This window comes from Protopterus annectens, chromosome 2.part1 (genome assembly GCF_019279795.1).
Source record: "Protopterus annectens isolate FY-2018-M chromosome 2.part1, PAN1.0, whole genome shotgun sequence".
In the NCBI taxonomy this organism is placed as follows: Eukaryota; Metazoa; Chordata; order Ceratodontiformes; family Protopteridae; genus Protopterus; species Protopterus annectens.
Window position 1 is genome coordinate 1,713,198,810 of NC_056729.1, and position 13,918 is coordinate 1,713,212,727.

Consider the following 13,918-nt stretch of genomic DNA (forward strand, 5'->3'; position numbering starts at 1 on the left):
TCAAATTCTTTATTACATTTCAATAGATGTCACCCATACCACCAGAGAAAAAGCATTGTTAAAGGGCAGATGGTGAGTCTGTCAAGGCTTGTTAGTGACAACTAAACATTTTTGAAAGAAATGTTTTCCCTTGTTGGGATGTTTTTGGAGCATGAGACGTGAGGTTGTGAAAAAAAGACCTACGTCTTTTTCTCTCATACTGACATCAGGTACTAATATAGTGTGTAGGCCAGAAAGAAAACTCTGATTTATTTGTTTTGAAATACAACTTTTTAAGTTCATCACTAACTGAAGTGATTAACAGAACATGGCAGGTATGTTTCGATGACCACATTAAAGAAAGGTTGGGGTCTCAACCTAAGGTTGTATTCAGTAGGGGGAGAAATATAAAAAATATATTAGAAGGAAACAACTTTAGATGGCACAATTTGTTAATGTTCAAGTGTGGGGCATGTAGATATTGTTGTTATATTAACGACGGGCTATACGTGGCAATACATGGATATGACTATGCCCTTTCATGCCCAGGAAGATGCAGCTGTAATACAACGATGCTGGTCTATGTGGCAACATGTGTCAGCTGTCATGCTTTCTACGTGGGCAAAACAATTTGTAGGCTTAAAGACAGAACTGGGGAACACTTGAGAGCTGTTAAAACAAAAGAGGCACACAATGCATTGTTTGATCATAGCACTGTTTGTTCTAATTTTAAGAAATTTATCTTCTTTGTCATAGATCGGGTTGCACCAAGTGACAGGGGAGGGGATGACAAACTTATGGTTGAAAACAAAGAATTTAGGTGGCAATCTAGGCTTAATGCCATGCATCCAGCCATGCATCCACCAGGATTAAATGAGGGATTTTCATTTATTTCTGTTTTGAAACAGAGAGCTAATGTTATTTAGGGGCTTGTACATGGCTTTCAATGTTTAATGGGGCTTGTTCATTTGTTACATATATCAGTTGCTTCATGATGATTTTTTTGTTGTTAATATTTAGTTATATATCCACAACAAATCTTCTTAATACAAGTGATTTTATCATTTTATTATCTTATTTTATTTGTGAGACAACTAGGAGACTTTTTAATATTACGTTCATTACAGGTATTGACCAAGTAGTTGACACGTATTTGTTAATACATATTTAATGATATTTAAATTTGTGTTTTTATGATTGGCTAACAGCTTGATTGGAGTAGTCATATAAATTAATGTACTTGTGTTATCCAGTGACTCTGATTAAGCCAAATAATTGGAGAAAGTGCTTAGTCACTGAATTATTGTGTGGTGAATAAAGTTGGAGTGTATCTGGCCATCTATTGGGATTGTTTGTTTTTTATTCTTAGTTTTTTTCCCTTGTTGGGTTAGTTTTTTGTTTTAAGTTCTGAGCAAGTGTCAAGCTCGAAGAAGCAGATTCAACTTCCAATACTGAGAAACTGGTTAGTTCTAAGGGAGAAATAGAAGACCAGATTTTATGGCACCAGGAATAGATTAAACCTAGTTAAGCAGCACTGCGCGATGCGCAAACTCGCACAAACCCATGCAAACATGGGTTTTTAACTCAGAAACTTAAATGGAATACAAATCAGCCAAAAATGGCCAATAAAGTTGAATTTCAGAGCTGGACACCACTACTCCTGTGACAGATGGGCTGCTCAATGCTTACCACTCTCACTGATAATCAGAAAGACTTGCCACTACCACAACAAGGTTTGAACAACTCAGAAACACAAAGTAAAGTTCTGAAACCAGCAAATCTGGGATCTGCACTATTCTAGTATAGGAAAAGGTGAGAAGCAGGCAAAATAGATAGTATTTTTGTTTCTGAAATTAGGCAGAAGAATGCAATTTAACAGTAAATATGAACAGAAAAGGCTGTAGCATTTGAGTGTGAAGCCTTACAGCAGTAAATGCAGTTTAAATTATTAACATTAGCTGAAATCAAAGTGCACACACAGTAAAACAATTTAACAGTTTAAAATTTAACAGTACATATGCACAGAAAAGGCTGCCACACTTGAGTGTGTAGCCTTACAGCAGTAAATGCAGTTTAAATTATTAACATTAGCTGAAATCAACGTGCACACATAGTAAAACAATTTAACAGTAAAATGCAGCAGAAATAACAGAACCACAGTAAAAACCGCTTTTAAAGTGTGCTCAGCAAAAACAGTCAAGAAAAAGCCAAGATACTTAGAATCAATAAAACGTCTCTCCTTCTTGTTTCAGGTGTAGTAGTCTGCAGGACACCCAAACAGTATTCGCCAAGCTAAAATAAGTGCAAACCCATGAAAACACAGGTTTTTAACTCAGAAAGTTGAAAGGGATAGAAATCAGCCAAAAATGGCCAATAAAGTTCAATTTCAGAACTGGAAACCACTCATCTTGCGACAGAGGTGCTGATTATTGCTTACTCCTCTCATTTATAAGCAGAAAGACCTCCCACTGCAACAACAAGGTATGGACAACTCAGAAACACAAACTAAAGCCCTGAAAACAGCAAATCTGGGATCCAGACTATTCTAGTATAGGAAAAGGTGGGAAATGAGCAAAACAGATAGCATGATTTTTTTGCTTATTTTGTTTTTGTGAAATTAGACAGAAAAATGCAATTTAACAGTAAATAGGAACAGAAAAGGCTGTTGCACTGGAGTGTGAAACCTTACAGCAGTAAGTGCTGTTTAAATTATTAACTTTAGCTGAAATCAAAATGATTTAACAGTAAAATGCAGCACAAATAACAACAGAACCACAGTAAAAATGGCTTTTAAAATGCAATAAGCAAAAACAGTCAAGAATAATTCAAAAAGATACTTAGAATCTGCACAAAGTCTCTCTTTCTCATTTCTGGTGCTGTAGTAGTCTGCAGGGCGACCAAATATGATCTGACAGGCTAAAACAAGCAGAAATCCACACAAACATGGGTTTTTAACTCAGAAACTTGAAAAGAATACAAATCAGCTGAAAATGGCCAATAAAGTTCAGTTTCAGAGCTGGAAACCACTCCTCTTGCAACAGATGGGCTGCTCAATGCTTACCACTCTCACTGATAAGCAGAAAGACTTCCCACTACCACAACAAGGTCTGAACAACTCAGAAACACAAACTAAAGTTCTGAAACCAGCAAATCTGGGAAACAGACTATTCTAGTATAGGAAAAGGTAGAAAATGAGCAAAACAAATAGTATTTTTTTATTTTTTGTGAAATTAGGCAGAAAAATTAAATTTAACAGTAAATATGCACAGAAAATGCTGTCACACTTGAGTGTGAAGCCTTATAGCAGTAATTGCAGTTTAAACTATTAACTTTAGCTGAAATCAAAGTGCACACACAGTAAAATCATTTAACAGTAAAATGCATCAGAAATAACAACAGAACCACAGTAACAATGGCTTTTAAAGTGCAATAAGCAAAAAACAGTCAAGAAAAAGCCAAAAAGATACTTAGAATCAGTAAAAAGTATCTCCTTCTCGTTTCTGGTGCTGTAGTAGTCTGCAGGATGCCCAAGCAGGCTTCGCCAAGCTACAACAAGTGCAAACCCGGGCAAACATGGGTTTTTAACTCAGAAAGCTGAAAGCAATAGAAATCAGTCCAAACTGGCCAATGAAGTTTAACTTCAGAGCTGGAAACCACTCCTCTTGTGACAGATGGGCTGCTCAATACTTACCACTCTCACTGATAAGCAGAAAGACTTCCCATTATCCCAAAAAGGTCTGGACAACTCAGAAACACAAATTAAGTCCTGAAACCAGCAAATCTGGGCTACGGACTATTCTAGTATATGAAAAGCAGTAAACGAGCAAAACAGAGAGTATTTTTGTTTTGTGAAATTAGGCAGAAAAATGCAATTTAATAGTAAATATGCACAGAAAAGGCTGTTGCACTTGAGTGTGAAGCCTTAGAACAGTAAATGCAGTTTAAGTTATTAACTTTAGCTGAAATAAAAGTACACACACAGTAAAATGATTTAACAGTAAAATGTAGCAGAAACAACAAGAGAACCACAGTAAAAATGGCTTTTAAAGTGTGATAAGCAAAAACAGTCAAGAAAAAGCCAAAGCGATACTTAGAATCAGCAAAACGTCTCTCCTTCTCATTTCTGGTGCTGTAGTAGTCTGCAAGATGCCAAACAGAATCCGCCAAATTAAAACAAGAGCAAACCCATGCAAACACAATTTTTTTAACTCAAAAACTTGCAAGGGATAGAAATCAGTCCAAAACAGCCAATAAAGTTTAATTTTAGAGCTGAAAACCACTCCTCTTGCAACAGACAGGCTGCTGAATGTTGCCACTCTCACTGATAAGCAGAAAGACCTACCACTTCCACAACAAAGTCTGGACAACTCAGAAACACAAAGTCATCATCATCATCATCTCTTTTCGGCTTATCACAGTTAGGGGTCACCACAGCAGATCACCAGTCCGCTCATGATTGGCAGTGGAGTTTTACGGTGTCGAGTTGCCAGCCCGGCACCCAACCTTCCACAGAAGGCACACACATGCACACACTCATACCTAGGACCAATTTATAGTGTCCAATCCACCTACAGCATGTCTTTGGGATGTGGAAGGAAACCGGAGCACCCAGAGGAAACACACGCGACCACAGGGAGGACATGCAGACTCCGCACAGAAGGCATCTCAGTGGAGAATTGAACCGGAGAGCCTCTTGCTGTGAGGCAGCAATGCTAACCGCTGCACCACCATGGCCACCCTACAAACTAAAGTCCTGAAACCAGCAAATCTGGATCCGGACTATTCTAGTATAAGAAAAGGCGGGAAATGAGCAAAACAGATAGTATTTTATTTTTTGGGGGGGGGGATTAGGAAGAAAAATGCATTTTAGCAATAAATATGCACAGAAAAGGCTGTCACACTTTAGTTTGAAGCCTTATAGCAGTAAATGCAGTTTAAATTATTAACTTTAGCTGAAATCAAAGTGCACACACAGTAAAATGATTTAACAGTAAAATGCAGCAGAAATAACAACAGAACCACCGTAAAAATGACTATTAAAGTGCGATAACCAAATACAGTCAAGAAAAAGCCAAAATGGTACTTAAAGTCAGCAAAAAGTCTCTGCTTCTCATTTACGTGCTGTAGTAGTTTGCAGGACTCTGAAACAGGATCCGCCAAGCTATACAAGCTCAAACCCAAGAAAAATGAGTTTTTAACTCAGAAAGTTGAAAGGGATAAAATCAGCCCAAAACGGCCAATAAGGCTCAATTTCAGAGCTGGAAACCACTAATCTTGCAACAGATAGGCTGCCCAATGCTTTAAGTAGAAAAACTTCCCACTACCACAACAAGGTCTGGACAACTCAGAAACACAAAGTCCTGAAACCAGAAAATCTGGGATGCGGACTATTCTAGTATAGGATAAGGTGGGAAAAAAGCAAAACAGACAGCATTTTTTTATCTTGTTTTTGTGAAATTGGGAAGAAAAATGGAATTTAACAGTAAATATGAACAGAAAAGGCTGCCACACTTGAGTGTGAAGCCTTACAGCAGTAAATGCAGTTTAAGTTATTAACTTTAGCTGAAATCAAAGTGCACACACAGTAAAACAATTTAACAGTAAAATGCAGCATAAATAACAACAGAACCACAGCAAAAATGGCTTTTAAAGTGTGAAAAGCAAAAACAGTCAAGAAAAAGCCAAAAATATACTTAGAGTCAGCAAAAAGTCTCTCCTTCTCATTTCTGGTGCTGTTGTAGTCTGCAGGATGCCCAGTCAGGATCCGCTGAGCTAAAACAAGTTCAAACCCATGCAAGCACAGGCTTTTAATTCAGAAAATTGAAAGGGATAGAAATCAGCCCAAAATGGCCAGTAAGGATCAATTTCAGAGCTGGAAACCACTCCACTTGCGACAGATAGGCTGCTCAGTGCTTAACATTCTCACTGATAAGCAGAAAGACTTCTCACTACCACAACAAGGTCTGGACAACTCAGAAACACAAACTAAAGCCTGAAGCCACCAAATCTTGGATCTGGACTATTCTAGTATAGTAAAACGTGGGAAAAAAGCAAAACAGACAACATTTTTTTATCTTGTTTTTGTGAAATTGGGTAGAAAAATGGAATTTAACAGTAAATATGCACAGAAAAGGCTGTCACACTTGAGTGTGAAGCCCTACAGCAGTAAATGCAGTTTAAATTATTAACTTTAGCTGAAATCAAAGTGCACACACAGTAAAATGATTAAACAGTAAAATCCAACAAAAATAACAACAGAACCACAGTAAAAACAGCTTTTAAAGGGTGATAAGCAAAAACAGCCAAGGAAAAGCGAAAAAGATAATTAGAATCAGTAAAAAGTCTCTTCTTCTCCTTTCTGGTGCTGTAGTAGTCTGCAGGACACCCAAACAGAATCCGCCAAGCTAAAACAAGTGCAAACCCATACAAACATGGGTTTTTAACTCAGAAAGCTGAAAGGGATACAAATCAGCTCAAAACAGCCAATAAGGTTCAATTTCAAAGCTAGAAACCACCCCTCTTGCAACAGATCGGCTGCTCAATGCTTACCACTCTCACTGATAAGCAGAAAGACTTCTCACTACCACAACAAGGTCTGGACAACTCAGAAACACAAACTAAAGTCCTGAAACCAGCAAATCTGGGATCCAGACTATTTTAGTATAGGAAACGGTGGGAAACAAGCAAAACATATAGCATTTTTTTAAATTAGGCAGAAAAATACAATTTAGCAGTAAATATGCACAGAAAAGGCTGTCACAATTGGGTGTGAAGCCTTACAGCAGTAAATGCAGTTTAAATTATTAACTTTAGCTGAAATAAAAGTGCACATGCAGTAAAATGATTTAACAGTAAAATGCAACAGAAATAACAACAGAACCACAGTAAAAATGGCTTGTCAAGTGCAATTAGCAAAAACTTTCAAGAAAAAGCCAAAACAATACATAGAATCAGCAAAAAGTCTTTCCTTGTTTCTGGTGCTGTAGTAGTCTGCAGGATGCCCAAATAGGATCCGCCCAGCTAAAACAAGTGCAAACCCATGCAAACATGGGTTTTTAACTCAGAAAGTTGAAAGGGATAGAAATCACCCCAAAATGGCCAATAAGGCTCAATTTCAAAGCTGGAAACCACCCCTCTTGCAACAGATAGGCTGCTCAATGCTTACCACTCCCACTGATAAGCAGAAAGACTTCCCACTACCCCAACAATATCTGGACAACTCAGAGAGACAAACTAAAGTCCTGAAGCCAGCAAATCTGGGATCCTGACTATTCTAGTATAGGAAAAGGCATGAAAGTAGCAATTCTAATACAGAAACAATTTAGAAACTGGGAGGTAACTTTTTTCTAACCAGGATGAAGGACAGATTACAAAGGTTCAAAGGGCACTGGTTCAAGGTTATTTGAATAATGCTGTCCATATTCTTATTTTTCAGTTTGTTTTTACAGTTAGCAAAATAGTGAATTATTAATTTTTTTACATCCGTATTAATATGCGATAAGGGAGACTTGCTTTAACTTGGAGAGATGTCATGCAGAATAGGCTGTTGACTCTTGGTTTATTCCAGGGCCAATTCTAGTGGTGCTTTAAAAGGTAATACATCCTGATGGTTCTAGTTTTGTATTATCTGCTAGTTCCTATTCTCCTTTTACTGGTTGACCATCATAGTTTCATGTTTTTAATTCTGGCTTAGTTCTTTTCTCCTTTGGTTTTATCAAGTTACCCTTTTAGATGTGGCTACATATTATGTGGGAGTTTGTGACTGTGTATTTATTACCTTTGCATTAGCCAATTATTTCCCTAAGAGCCTCATTTAAGACCTTGTGTGTGCTGGTGTGAGAGAAGATTCATTCTTCTCTGATACCTTTGTTTTGGTGAGAGCTGATGTTATCTAGAAAGTATCATCAGGCACTGGAAACATATGGAACCACTTGGAAATAAATACATAGACAACACTTGCACAGAGATACTACTGTATGAAGACTAACATCTGGTCTTTGACATGCTTGATAAATGATATAGACTATATGGATGTTCTTCAGCCTCCACACTTTACTCTGACTGCTCATAGAAAAAAGTATACTGCATTAGGCTCCAGATAGTTTTGATTGGACATTATACATTTGAATAATTCTTACTCATGAAGATATCCTCTGAATTCCTGACTCTTGTGACAACAGGTATCCCTTGTCATGAGATTATAGAGTTAATGCACTAATCACAGTTGTATTGTCAGATTGACTATGGGGTTGGGGTCTTGGAATATAACATATGTAAACGCATGCACAGCTGCGTTTATCTAAAACAAATGTGTGCCAAGAAATATGTGCTTTCTTTATTCCATGGTTAAGATGATACTGGATGTACTATTAATTTCCCCCCTTAGATATGATCTGATATGATATGATATGAATTCATGGCTGATGTAGTACTGAGTTTGCTATTATTTCTTCCCTTAGATATTATATAAATGTATTATATCACAACAGCTTTGCACCATTTATTTTGTCTGAGCTGACATTCTTGGTCAACAGAGTAAACGTCTTGCTCTTTCTTTGCACCTTTCTGTTCCATTTCCAAGTATTCTATAACTTATTAAGCATTTTCTGTCTCATTTGATTAGGCGCTATTACTTTTAGTTTGAACTTTAAGATTTGGCTATAATTTATATCCTTAAAAAGAAGAAACTATTTTTTTTTCTTAGGTTAACTTCCTGCTGTAATTTCTTTTACCAGATGTTATTTTTAAAGTGTTGGCAGCAAACCTCTGGACTTGTGATACTTTTTATGCTCTCATTGGTTAGAATTAATTAACAGAGCCGTAGGGATATGTAAATGGAATTTCAAACAATTCAGTGTACCAGTAAGACTATTACATAGAAAGTGAAGGCATTATGAAATTATGCAAAGAATCTCTGGTTCTTTTTCTAACAATTTTTCTTGCTTCTCTGATAAATATGATGTACTCGTCTGTCACCATATCTGGTTTGTGTAGTTTACTGTCAGCTCATACTTTTAAAGATTCATTAATGCCTTCTGCAGTCTTGGAGATGCTTTGTACAAAGAAAGTTTGAATATACTTTTTTTTGTGGGTTTAGGGTCCATTTCTACCCATCTTCTTCCTTAGTCATATTTTTCTAACTTCTTACATCATCATCAGCATGCCACTAATGGATAGAGACAGTTCCTAAATGCTGTGTCCCTTACATGGGTCGCCTCAAATTACCTATGGTATGATCACAGTTATTCTCACTAGGGCTAATATACAATTATCAGCCATGGGATAGGTAAGACCAATCAGAAAATGTTAATTCAAGCACTAAAATGGAATTGGCTAAGCTTAAAATGTCCTCCAAGTGAGCCTATGTTGTGGTAGTAAATAGTTATAAAAAATTGCAGTTTTTAGATCACTAAGTGCCCCCTCACCCTCCACCCCCTAGTCTTCAAAAGCTTCTGGCACCTATGTTTATGAGATCCATAATAATATGCTCCATGGCTTTACAGATCAGACTTGTCAAGCTAATGGGGCAATAGTTTCCTGGGTCAGTAGTGGCAACACCTTTGTGCAAGGCGATGACAATGGCGGTTCTCCACTCTGCTGGAATGAAGCCTGTAATTAGGCTGTGGTTGAATAGGGTACTCAATGGTGAAGCTAGTTCTTGCTGGAGATGGTGCAAAATACAGCCTGGGATATTATCAGGCCCCGTGGAAGCTGTGTTCTTTGTCTTGGATAGGGCCTTTAACACTTGATCTATGGAGATGTGAGGTGCAGGGCAAGTATCAGGGATGTCGACTGGGCCTTTGGGGGGGTGATAAGGGGGTAAAATTTGCACTGAACCTATTAACTAGCAGGTTGGCTAAGTCAGCAGGATCAGTGTAAGTGGTACCATTAAGTACTAATTCGGAACAAACTGGGCTTTTCCATGGAGGTTCCTAACACAACTGAAGAAGGACTTATGGTGTCCCTTTGTTTCTGAGGCTAGTTTCAACTCATAATTGGCATTGGATTTTTTCACTAGTGATCTAATTTGCTTGTTGAAGTGGAGGAGGGAGATTTTCTGATTTGCGATTTGTACCTTTTTACCCTTGGACAACAGTTTCTTCCTTTTGTTGTAAAGCCTGTTGATAGAGGATGTCCATCAGACAGGTTTGTGTTTCCTTGAGGAACAGGTTTTAGTTCTGTTGGGTGTGGTTGAGTCCATGCAGTTGTACAGGTGCTTGTATGCTGCACTGGCATACTGTTCAACATAGTTGTCTGCATCCTCTGGGGGGGTGTGAAACTGCGGATACCCTCCCTTAGGAGGGTTTAATCAGCTTTTGAGAAGTCTTTTAGCCTGGTTATGGCTAGGGAGGGGTTGGGTAGGATAGAAACTTTGAATGAGACAGACTGATGACCTGATCTCACCAGGGAAGGGCATATTATGGGAGTGGTGCAGCAGTCATCCATGTTGGTGACAACCATGTCCCGTATATCTCCCCTTGTGAGGGATGAGACCAGCTAGTCTAGTGCATTAGAGTTGATGAAGTCAGGAAATCGTTGGGTGAGTGCATTAGTGCAGGAATACTTCACACAGTCTATGGTGGGGTAGTTGAAGTCACCAAGGATCAGGGTGTTAGGGGGTACCTTGATGGAGTCAAGTAGGTCCAGGTAGGAGGAGTGAGTGACCTGAGACATGGAGGGGGGTCTATAGCTGGCTATAAGTTGGATGGGCATCTTGCCAACTGTCAGCTGCACCTGCAGTAATTCCAGTGTGTCATGCTGGTAAACCAGTCTGGAGGTGTGCCTGTCTTTAATGAAGATAGAGAATCCACCACTCTTAGTCTATCAGACCTCATTTTGGAGTTAGAAAGTGTGGAATGAGGTATAGCCTGGTAAGGGAGGGGTGCTCACCCCAGCCCTGAACCAAGTTTCTGTGACTGCACAGACATCAATACCTTCCAGTGTGAAGAGATCCTCCAGTGAGTGCATTCTCAGATTAAGGCTCCTAGCATTGAGCAGCATGACCTTCAATTTGCTTTTTGACAGATCTTTCATGTTGGTAAATTTGTCTTTGCCAATATCCAGAACCCCAGGGGTGACAGGTGGAAGCCATCTCTGGCAAAGCATCGAAGCTTGTCAACCATGTCATCCCAGGCAGACAGATACTGGATCCCCTTGGAAAGGCACCAGAAACTAAGCCAATTGTTGAAGTCAATCATTTTTTTGTTGGTATTGTGGCATCATTCTTGGTTAAGGCAGGATGCTGCTCAAGGCCAGAGTCACACCAGCCTGAAGCACATAGTCTGAGAGCTAAATCATGTCTCTCTTCACATAGTCCAGAGAGGTACATCTCAAGGTATTCACACAAACATGGACAATGACAGAGTCATACTTGTACCTGTTGTGGAGAGACTTACGTGAGTGTGTGATGTGGTGGATTCTAGCGCCTGACAAACAGCTGACTGTGACCTTCTCCTTGTTGAGCCTGGTGAGGGGGACATCAGTGTGTCTCACTACTGAGTCATCAATGACTAGTATGCTTGGTGTATTGTTATGCCTTATGGGCTGTGTTGGTTTATTGCTGTTATGCCTAACGGGCTGTGTTGGTTTATTGCTGTTATGCCTTATGGGCTGTGTTGGTTTATTGCTGTTATGCCTAATGGGCTGTGTTGGTTTATTGCTGTTATGCCTAATGGGCTGTGTTGGTTTATTGCTGTTATGCCTAATGGGCTGTGTTGGTTTATTGCTGTTATTCCTAACGGGCTGTGTTGGTTTATTGCTGTTATGCCTAATGGGCTGTGTTGGTTTATTGCTGTTATGCCTAACGGGCTGTGGTGGTTTATTGCTGTTATGCCTAACGGGCTGTGTTGTTTTATTGCTGTTATGCCTAACGGGCTGTGTTGGTTTATTGCTGTTATGCCTAACGGGCTGTGTTGGTTTATTGCTGTTATGCCTAACGGGTTGTGTTGGTTTATTGCTGTTATGCCTAACGGGCTGTGTTGGTTTATTGCTGTTATGCCTAATGGGCTGTGTTGGTTTATTGCTGTTATGCCTAACGGGCTGTGTTGGTTTATTGCTGTTATTCCTAACGGGCTGTGTTGGTTTATTGCTGTTATGCCTAATGGGCTGTGTTGGTTTATTGCTGTTATGCCTAACGGGCTGTGTTGGTTTATTGCTGTTATGCCTAACGGGCTGTGTTGTTTTATTGCTGTTATGCCCAACGGGCTGTATTGGTTTATTGCTGTTATGCCTAACGGGCTGTGTTGGTTTATTGCTGTTTTGCCTAACGGGTTGTGTTGGTTTATTGCTGTTATGCCTAACGGGCTGTGTTTGCGACACAGTGGTGTGTTGACTACTGTGAGTGATGTTATTGGCGTTGTGTGTGGAATGTTTGTGAGTCTGTTTTGGGGGTCTCTGTTGTTTAGGTAAGTTTTTGTTGAGGACCCCTGCATAGGTGGGTGTGTGACTCTGTGATGTGGGTGGTGTGGTGTTTGTGCTTTCAATCTCCTCTTTCTCATGAGTACTGAATATGGTGTGGGAGAGCATGGATTCCAGCTTACTGATGTAGATACATCTCTCGCAAGTAGAAGAATTATGTGCTAGAAGAAGGATCTGCCTGTGAATATGAAGCAGTTACTATACTGTCTCAGTATGTGCATGTCAACCAGACTGGCAGGGGAAACTGATGGGAATTGTCCAGACATAGTGCTCTGAATACTTGGTGGACAAAAACCGCAATGTAAAATAACTGGCCTGAAGCACAAGTGTTAAAATCAAAACTAAGACGCTTATAATAACATGTAAATTAATCAAGCTACTAACACTAATAAGTGCAGAATAAGAGCACTTATGCACTTAAGAGCACACACAACAGCAAACTAAGGTAGAAGAAGTTACAGTAACAGCAGCTGAATTAAGCATTAGATGCCATTTTCTACACTGCTGTTTATAATTAGTTCAGCAGTCTAAAACCAGTGCACCTGTAGAACTGGATGCCTGGGTTTGAATCCCATCCCCTCCTATTATACACTTTTTGACCCTGAGAAAGACAATAACATTCCTTGTGTTCCTCCTGCATCTCTCTTGAAAAGTGGACTTAAGTGCTTTGGTGTGGCTATAACCATACGTCTCAACTGTACAGATTTTTGCAGAATGTCCAGATTTTTACCTCATATTTTTCATCCGTTTTTCATAAAATTGTGGTTTTCTGGCAAATTAATGGCAAATTATTAAGGATTGAAGTTAGACTATAATGACAGACATTTGAGTTACAGACTTCATATCCTTCAGAAAATTCATACTAATGCAAAAACTGTTATTCTAGCAATGTTCTAAGTTTGTAAGAGTAATATTTAAAAATTGTCCCTATTTTTGGGCCTTTGCCCACTTTTATTTATGGCTTTGACCAGAGTTCTTGCTCTAAGAGGTTGAGAGGTATGGCTGTCACACTACAAAAATTCTTAAAAGAAAAAACAAAACATAATTAATAACATTTTGTAGTAATAGTAATTAACATTGATTCAATATAATTTGGTTTCATGAACTTCAATTTTATATTCTGTGCTGGTTAGAATCACTGGCCAGGATTCAACACTCTCACCTCATTTATAAAAAAGGACAAGCTAACAATAGTGAAATGTTGCTTTAGCTATGGTTGTTGCAGTTCCCATGAATGTGTATTGCAAATGCTGTTAGGTCAGCTGATTAAACAGCCAACTTAGGAATTCTGTTCGATTAAAAAGAACAAATTGTGTAACATCAGCTAGCCGTTCAGTATGTCTTCATGAATATATTATGATCTTTCCTTAATAAACAACTGAATCGGAATATTGTTTGCATTTTCTTTCATTTATTTGCCCCCCAGGAAACAGACATCGAGTTCTTCAGACACACAGACTCATTCCCTGGAGATACTACAAACGACACTCTGAGGTCACATAGCACAAATACTTTTGTCATC